This window comes from Vombatus ursinus, unplaced genomic scaffold, assembly GCF_900497805.2.
Source record: "Vombatus ursinus unplaced genomic scaffold, bare-nosed wombat genome assembly UNPS02010980.1, whole genome shotgun sequence".
NCBI lineage: Eukaryota > Metazoa > Chordata > Mammalia > Diprotodontia > Vombatidae > Vombatus > Vombatus ursinus.
The window spans coordinates 7,448,021-7,457,749 of NW_020950758.1; the positions used below are offsets into that span (position 1 = coordinate 7,448,021).

General features: G+C 44.8%; 1 non-coding gene across 1 annotated transcript; it reads right to left on the reverse strand.

Moving 5' to 3' along the window:
* Nucleotides 1–2,699: 2,699 nt before the first annotated feature.
* On the reverse strand, nt 2,700–2,827 carry LOC114038376. The gene has a single exon (XR_003568564.1). It is a non-coding gene; the product is annotated as a U6atac minor spliceosomal RNA (small nuclear RNA).
* Between the last annotated feature and the right edge of the window lie 6,902 nt (nt 2,828–9,729).

Sequence of the window (9,729 nt, forward strand, 5' to 3'; positions counted from 1 at the left end):
AGATAGATAGATAGATAGATAGATAGATAGATAGATAGATAGATAGATAGATAGACAGACAGATAGATATATGGATAATTCACCAGGCCCCACTATCCCCCCAAGACATCATCCTATATTTCTCCTCCATTTATTCTTTTTATGAGGTCCATTCCCACTTGAAGACAGGGTCCAATTATGAAACAGGAAATTCAAACCCCATGAACAAGCATGGTGTTGGCATTACCACTAAACCACAGCCAGAACCTTCCTTCCCAATAGGCAAACATACCTCCTACCAGCGTCAGTATCCATGGGACAGTCATCAAACCTGGTGAATGAAGGGGAGTCTGCAATCCAGCTTCACCCATTCCCTTGGGGATACCCATGTATTTTTGCTCATTCTGACATGGAGGATCAAGTTTGTTATAAAATCCAAGGGCAGAAGGCAATATCCTCCCAGGGACAGAAAGTCTCAGCCTTCCCCAGGGTTCCACAGGCAATCTGAGCTCAGAAATGGGCCTTTGAGCCTGGTCTGGAGATTCTCATTTCTCCACCCGCCCACACTTCAGTTTCCTCCGGCATCACAGACCAAGTTAAAGGCAGGTGGGGCCACTTCCTGCCGAAGGATAGAGGTGGCCTGTAAAGACTTCGATTGCCTGGGTTCACTTCCCACGCTTGCCTCTGTCCAGCTTCCAGGTCACATAAGGCAAGGCATTTGAGCTCATAGTGGTCTCCAGGCAGGATGTGATTAACTCTGCCTGCTAATGGAATTAGCAAGGGCCCTCATTCTAAGCTACATCACCAAGGCAGATCCAATTCCTTTCCCCTGCTCGTGTTGTCGTCTCTGTGGACTTCTGAAGGTTGGTTGATGGACGGGTTCATATTGGTTCCCAGCAATTACATGTCCTCATCATATACCTATGGAGAAGGGGGGAGGGGAGGGGATCTTAAAGACTGACACACCTTCAAGAGTAACGGTGGGGAGAGTACTTTGTGAACCTTACAGCACCTCAACAAATGTGAGCTGCTGCTGGAATGAATTTGTGGAGGCCCAGAAAGGGGACGTGGAAAAGCCACGGTCACTCAGGTGTTAATGCCTCCCCCCCCCCATGCTCCTGTGATGGCTGTGGTGTTAGGATTGTTAACCAGCCCCCGCCTGGTACTTGTGGAAACTGAGGTTCAAAGAAGTTTGAATGAATTCCCCACAGTCACAGGGCTCATCAGAGCCAGAATTGGGCCCCATAGGGTCTGCTTGTCTGCCCCAGAGCCAGGACTGGCACTGCCCAGCTTGTCAATGTCATTCTGAATCTAGCAATAGGGTGTGGGAGGGTGGGAATGGAGACCACATATATACGTGCTGGGGATAGAAAGAAAGGTTCTCCAGGAGCTCCCAACCTAATGCAGGACACAACATGCAAACAACAGGTCAAAACAACCTACACACAGCACTGAGTGGAACAATCGACAGGGGGATCTGAAAAGGCTTCCTATAGAAAGTGCAACTTGAGCTGGGACCTCAAGGAAACCAGAGAATCCAGGAGGTGGAGATGAGGAGGGAGGGTCTGCCAGGCATGGGGGCCACCAGAGAAAATGCTCAGAGCCAAGAGATGGACGGGGAGGCCAGGGTCACTGGATCCCAGAGCATGTCTGTATATTGGGAGGGGAGGATGGGTGGATAAGAAGGAAGAAGGCTGGAGAGGTCAACATTGTATGCAATAGGACTATGCAGGGAAGTTCTATGACTACTTTAAGGAGCCAGATCTGAGTCTTTTCTGGGTACATTAATTTGTGAAAACACACACGTGTATACACGTGTGCATACACATATATCTATACATGTGTGTATGTGCCTGTATATATGTTACATGTGTGTGCATGTTTCCTTTGTTAGAATTTGAGCTCCTTGAGAGAGAGGCTAGCATTGTTGCCTTTCCTTTGCATCCCCAGATCTTGGTATAATGCCTTAGGACAAGAGCTTTGTGATTGAAAGAGAATGGGCTGGTTGGTCGACTGAGTGAGCTGAGTCTTTGGCTCAGGAGTACAAGGACAAGCGAGAGTTTGCCCTCCCCTGGCTGGTGTTGGACCCTGATCCCAGAGGGGAGGAATCACATCCAGTCTAACCTCCACCTCCCCTCCCCATGCAAGGTGCAGGTCAGTCCAGAAGGGCAGGTGGGAGAGACTGGCAGAGCCGGGGGTGGCTGTGGGAGGCACAGTTCATTCACGATGTGGGTGATGCCTCTCTCCTTCCCTGCCACTGTTATCCAGCCCTGCAATGCCCTCCCCCTACTATCCCCTGGCTCAATCCTCCCCCTTCTTTCAGGTCAGCCTTCTCCACCCCCTCCACAACACATACAGGACCTCATATGTAGATATAGATACACACACACACATACGTATAAGTCATCCTTCTCCCCAGCTCCTTTTGCCTTGTCCATTCTGGTCTCAAGGCCTACAGCATTCTGGTCACCTTGGTGGCCAGCAGCGCATTTTGATTTGGATGGAAGAGCCTCATGCTTTGACGATTCAAAATGGTTTCCTGAGTGGAAAGACTGCCACGGAGGCTTTTCATCACAATGGTATCAATGAAGAAATGGAGGCTTTCTAGTTAAGTGACTTGGGAGGGTCAGTCTATCATCAGAGGAAGAATTGGAATCCAGGCCTTCTTGTCTCCAGGTTCATCACATCATCCAGTACAACAACATTGCTTCACATTGCTTCTAAAAATGAAAAAAAAAGCCACAGAAGAGGTGGCAATAACTTCTCCGTGTGCATGGTGCAAAGGCCAGTAGCACCTCTTCCATACTTATTGAGGGGAGGACCAACCTCCTGTCTTTCCATTAAACATGATTCTAACCCCCTCATCCTGCAGATAAGGAAACTGAGACTCAAGGGAGGTGAGTGACTTGCCCAGGTCCCACAGCTGGTAAGTGTCTGAGGCAGGGCTCAAAACCAAGGCTTCCTGGCTCTAAGCCCAGTACTCTAGCCACTATACCATACTGCCTCTTACTTTCCATCCATCATCTTAATTTATGGGACCCTCAGAGTGCCCGGCACAGAGTAAGCACTGAATAGACACTTGTCAATTAATCAGTAATCATAATTTGTTATTCAGTTGTTTAGTCATTTCCGACTCTTTGTGAGCCCATGGACCATAGCACATAAGGTGCTTCTACCCTCCACTATCTCTCATAGTCTGTCCAAGCTCATGTTCACTGTTTCCATGGCACTATCTAACCATCTCATCCTCTGCCTTCCCCTTCTCCTTTTGCCTTCAATCTTTCCCAACATCAGGGTCTTTTCCAATGGGTCCCATCTTTTTTATTATGTGGTCAGAGTATTTAAGTATTTGTTTTTCCAATAAATAGCCTGAATTCATTTCTTTAAGTATTGACTGACTTCATCTCCTTGCTGCTTAAGGGATTCTCAGAAGGCTTCTCCAGAACAATTCAAAAGCATTGATTTCATGGGCGCTCAGTTTTCTTTATAATCCAACTCTTACAGCCATACATTGCCCCTGGAAAAACCATAGCTTTGATTATACAGACTGCTGTTGGCAAGGTGATGTTTCTGCTTTTCAGTCTTGTGCGATTTGTCATCGTTTTCCTTCCAAGGAGCAAGCATCTTTCAATTTCATGGCTGCAGTCATTGTCTGCAGTGATCTTTGAGCCCAAGAAGAGAAAATATGAATTGCTTGCATTTATTCTCCCTCTATTTGCTATAAAGGGATGGGACCAGATGCTGTGGTCTTAATTTTTTGATGTTAAGCTTCAAGCCAACGTTTACACTCTCCTCTTTCACCCTCAGGAAGAGGCTTCTTAATTCTTCATTTTCCGCCATTGGAGTGGTATGTCTACATACCTGAAATCCTTCCTGGATCACTGCCTTGTCATGGCAGAGGAGCTTGGGGGCTCAGTGAAACTCTGAACTATGCCATGCAAGGTTACTCAAGGTGGACAGGTCATAGTAGAAAGTTCTGACAAAAGGTGATCCACTGGAGAAAGAAAATGGCAAACCATTCCAGAATCTTTGCCAAGAAAGCCCCACAGACAGTATTAAATGATAAAAGAGATGACACCAGAAGAGGAGCCCTCAGGTCAGAAGACGTCCAACATCCTGCCGGGAAAGAACAGAAGACAACTCCAAGGAGCTCCAGAAAGGATGAAGCAGCTGGGCCAAGGATGAAAGGGAGCTCAGCTGGGGAAAGGCTGCTGCTGTCAAGTCAATATTGCCCAGGAACCTGGAATGGAAGATCTAGGAGCCGAGGTAAGCTGGCTGTGGTCAAACAGTCATCCCAAGAATCACCATTTATACAGCACTTTACAGATCTTATCTCATCTGATCCTTACAACTGCTAAGTAAAGAGGGTGCTGGGAACCATCTCCAGTCCACCTGATCTGGACCCAGATGGCTCTGGAGAAGAGAGTGGGGCTGGTGACCTGTACAGCCCTCCCTCACTCAAATCAAAGTCAGTTTCAAGTCATGTCATCATCTCTCTGATGTCAAGGTCCTCTTTGAGAACAAAGGACAAACACAACAAGGTGGGTGCTGTTATTATCCCCATTTTAGAGATAAGGAAACTGAGGCCCAGAGAAGTTAAATAACTTGCCCAGAGTCACAGAGCTAGTGAGCATCGGGGGCTAGATTTGAACTCAGGTCTTCCTGCCTCCAGTTCTAGCATTCTATCCTCTCTTCCCAGTGCTTAGCACAGTGCCTGGCAAGTAGTGGGTGCTTAATAAGTGTTTATGGATTGATTGTGTCACCTATCTGCCTCCATAGAGGTCCCGAGAGGTAGGCAGTACAAATAGTATCATGTCTGTTTTATTGGTGAGGGAGCTGCCATCCAGAGGTTAGAAGATCCCAGCTGAGGCTTTGTGGCTCGTTCTAGCCCTGGTTCTGTCCCAGGTTGCACCCACCCCCTGCTGCCTCATCTCCAATAGTCTCAAGGTCAGCTTCTGCTGGACAACTTCAGTGGGAAGATCAGGGAGTCTACACCTGTCATACCCACAGACCGAACATTTAGAAAACAAAGCAATGTGAGGAAACATCAGTCAACGAAACCCTGTTGCCTTCGTATGAGGAAGCTTGCTAGAAACAGTACCCGGGGAGGAAGATGTGCTAATTCCACCCAGGAAGCCAGGGTCCAGCTACTGTGTCGGGGGGGGGGGAATTTGGGGGGGGGGGCGTCCAGCAGCCACACTGCAATTAAGGAATTTCTACATTCAACGTCACTCACATGCTACTTATTCATCAGTACTAAGGAACCTCACGCTTGCCAAATTTCCCATGAAGTTGTTTTGTTTTTTAATGACTTGATTCCTGAAGCTTTTTTTTTTGAATGAATGACCCCTTCAGATTTCCCAGTGTTGCCCTTGACCTAGCCTGGCCTAATTATGGCCCCAGCTGCCTGAACTCTCATGGCCTTTCCTTTTACAAGGCAGTATGTAATTCCTGTTGGGGTAACAAGCCAGAAGTGCAGCATTTCTTCAACTTGGGAAAATTTACAAGTCTACCTAAATACCTCCTGGTTCTCGTAAATATTTAGGAAACATTTCTGAAATGTTTCTGCAGCCTGGAGCTTCAGGAGTCAGCAAGTTCAAACCCAAGAGGCCCTTTGCCTCCATTTTTTTTTTCTTTTTCATGAACAATGGTTTAAGGTTGGACTTTTTATAGTCCATTGTTCCAAGGATCCCACCTTTAAGGTCTCAGGACCTGGTCTCCAATATTGGTTTTGTTTGAAATTCAACAGGTAACCTTGATAATTCTCTTTTCTCCCATTTCCAGGAGAGATGTTGTTAATAGTTGAGAAAATGTGCTCTTCTCCCTTCATTAAACAGGTAGAAGACAATGGATGAGGGACAGGGTGTAGACTGTCAGGTTTGGTTAATGTGTTGTTTGTATAACCACTTTTTAAACTCTTTGTTATAAGGGATACCTCTTTTGGAAGGGGAGAGGGGATATATTGGAGAATAAACATGATGCATCACATGTTTTAAAAATCTGAGTTTCCACTTCATATTGACAGATGACCAAAAAAAAAAGGGAAATGACAACTATTGGAAAGACTATGGAAAATGGGTACAGTTATCCACTCTTGATAAAGTTGTGAGTTGGTACTTCCATTCTGAAAAGCATTTTATAACTATGCTAAAATAAAGCACTCAATTCTACCTGCCCTTTGACCCTGTGACATCACTATTAAGCATATAACCAAAAGAGATCAAAGAAAGAGGGAAATGACCCATATATACAAAAGCATTTATAGACAGTATTTTTGTAATAGCAAATATTGGAAATAAAGAAAGTTCAAAGAAGTTGTATTCATTGGGAAATGGCTAAACAAATTATGGCATATAAATGTAATGGAATACTACTGTACCATAAGAAATGAAGAGAGAATCGATTCAGAGAAGCCTGAGACTTACGTCAAGTGATACAAAGCAAATAGAATAGAACCCGAATAATTTCTATAATGCCTACAATGGTGTAAAGGAAAACAACTGTGAAAAGCTTAAGAATTCTGACCAAAGCAATGACTATGACTTCAGAGAAGGGGTGATATGGCCCCCATCCCCCTCTTGGCAGAGAGGTGATAAACTCGAGGTACCCAATGACACGTTCATTTTCTGGCATGGCCCTGTGTGGATCTGTTTGGCTTGGCCATGCTTTTAATGACAGTGGGTAGAGAGTATAAATATAGTGATGCCAAAAATTTGTGTCGGAGATTCTTAAGTTTTTCTCCTTAATCTGTTTTCCCGGTCAGTTATTTTTGCTATGACATATCTTACATTTTCTTCTGTTTTTCAGCCTTTTGATTTTGTTTTTAACATTTCTTGTTGCCTCATTAAGTCATTGGCTTTCATTTGGTCCATCCTAAGTTTCAGGGAGTTTGTTGCTTCTATAGGTCTTGTGCCTCTTTTCACAAGCTGTTCATTCCCTTTCCAATCCTTTCTTCCATGGCTTTCATTTCTTTTCCATTTTTTCCATAATCACTCTCACTCCATTTACAAAAATATCTTCAACTCTTTTAGTTAACTATCACTTCATCTCTTGCATGGATTCTAGTTGAGTTTGGGCCCAAGCTGAGTTTTTCTCTGAGGCTTTGCTTGTAGGCATTTTGGAGTCATTTTTTCCTCAACATTGATGTCTTCAGCATCCTTGTCACTGTAACCCATCATTACAATGGGATGCTTCTTTTATTTGCTCATTTCTCCAGCCTGCTTCCTGACTTTGAACTTGATATCAGGGGTGGGCTATATGACACTGCTGGAGGGAGGGTCCAGGCTGGTCCTGTTGCTGTTTTCTCAGGGATTTTGAGTATTATATAATTTTAGGATATCCTGAACAGACTGGGGACTTGCAGGCTTTCCATACTCCTAGAGTGGTGTGATCTAAGGGAAACTCTAACTGCTGCCCCCACCCCCAATCTGAGTTCTGCAAGTTCCCGACCCAGTTTGAGTCTGAGCAAGAATAGATACTGCTGGACTCAGCCTTGCCAGCTGTCTAGAAAGCTCTGTTGGGTCAGTGATGCACAAATGTAGGCTCCCCTTTGGTCTAGAATTCTTTCCATGATCATTCCTCTGCAAACTAGATAAGGTGTTCTAGGTGAGGCACTGTTCTTTGCCTGGGGTCTGAGCCATCCCACAGCTGCTGGCTTTTGACCTTCCTCCCTTCTCAGCACACCTCCCAGGACTTCCGTAACCAGTAGTGCTACCCTGTGCACAAGAACTCTTCTCTATCTGCCCTGGTTCTGTTGCTTAGAATGGGATAATGGGTAAAAATGCTACCAGTTGGCATACTGCTGGCCCTATATGGTTCTAGAAGGAGCCCAATCTAGGTCTGGCACCTCCTCTTGACCTCGTACACACCTTGTCCCTGGGCATTGGAGTGTTGGCAATTGGCATACTCTTGTCCCACCTCTTCCTCAGACTGTGTGTCTCCCTATGCTGAGTTGTACCAGACAAAGGACTCGCTCCGACTTTTTCTGGATTTCCCCTCTGGACGCAGTCTGATGCATTTTCTAAATCTTTTTGGAGGAGGTGAAGATGGGAGCTCGACTGAATTTCTTCCTACCGCTCCACCATCTTGGCTCCACTCCCCCTAACCCCACCCTAGAACTCTGTAATTGAGAATAGGATTTAATGAGCACAGCAGACTTTTCAGTGAGGGAGAATATAATGAGGGTAGAATACGCCCCTTGAGGCACTGTGTAGCTGAGATGAGTTCCCCTGAACACTTCCAGGCACATGTAGGCTTAGCACTGAAAGTCTCTGGCGTGACACAGCAAAGAAAATTCATGAGAAATCATTTCCCTCATATCTTGAGTGAACTAAGCTCTGGAACTATATTGAGAGAAGTAAGAAATAAACTGCAGCTATAGTTATGGTTAGAGCTGATTCTAGCTATGATCTTTCTCAAAGCTAAAATGCTAATAAATGCCTAGAGATGGCTAGGTGATGCAGTGGATAGAGCCCTGGACTTGGAGTCAGGAAGACCTGAGTTCAAATCCAGCCTCAGAGACTTACTAGCTGTGTGACCCAGTCACAACCTCTGTTTGCCTCAGTTTCCTCAACTGTAAAATGAGGATAATAATAGTACCTGCTTTCCAAGGTTGTTGCAAGAATCAAATGAGATAGTATTTGTAAGGCACTTAGCAAACCTTAATGTTCTATAGAAATGCTAGCTATCATTATTATCATTATCATTGCATATAATAATTTTAGTAATTATTTAATCTTAAAGGTTTTGAAAGGAGAGGGAAGAGCAAGTACTTATGGGGAAAATGTTTCTCAAGTTTATTAAATAAATAATATTTAATCAACTAATAGGAAGGAGCTTCATGCTTAATTGATTCATTAGTAAGAATTATAGCTAACATTTATGTAGTACTTACTATGTGCCAGGCAATGTGCTAAGTGTTTTGCAAATATTATCTCATTCAATCCTCACAATAACCTTGGCAGGCAAGTGTTATTACTATGCCCATTTTACAGATGAGGAAACGGGGACAAATAGAGGCTAAGTGACTTGTCCAGGTTCACACAACTAGTAAGTTTCTGAGATTGGATTTGAACTCGGGTCTTTCTGACTCCAGGCCCAGTGCTCTATTCACAATGCCACTTACCTGTTTCAATTTAGTAATTAATGCAGAAATAGCCAAGTATGTAATAACTCAGTATTACCCAGGAATTTCGGATGACAAAAATTAATATAACAATGAGTCAAGTAGTAAACTGCTGGGGCAGCTAGGTGGTGCCACAGAGTGCAGGGCCCTAGAGTCAGAAGACTCATCTCCCTGAGTTCAAATCTGGCCTCAGACACTTGCTAGTTGTGTGACCCTGGGCAAGTCACCAAACCCTCTTTGCATCAGTTTCCCCTTACATAAAGTAAGCTGGAGAAGAAAGTAGCAAACCACTCCAGTATCTCCACCAAAAAAACCTCAAATGGGGTCACACGGAGAGCCAAACACAGCTGAAATGACTGAACAACAAAGTAAACTGGTGGAATCTAGAATTGCTCCCTTCTTAAGATGTTGTTAAAGGGCCATAGAGATACAGAGCCTCTCTCTGGGGGCCAGAGTCCCTGAAGACGGAACCCAAATTGGAAGAGTCCGGAGTTTGAGCCTCTGGTGAGAAAGGACATCCCTAGCTCCCTGGCCCAGCAGACTTTGTTAAAGAGGAAAGGGAAGCCCTTCCACACTCTGGAGCAGACGTCAAGGTCTCCGAGGCTGCCCCAAGCTACTGATCTGAT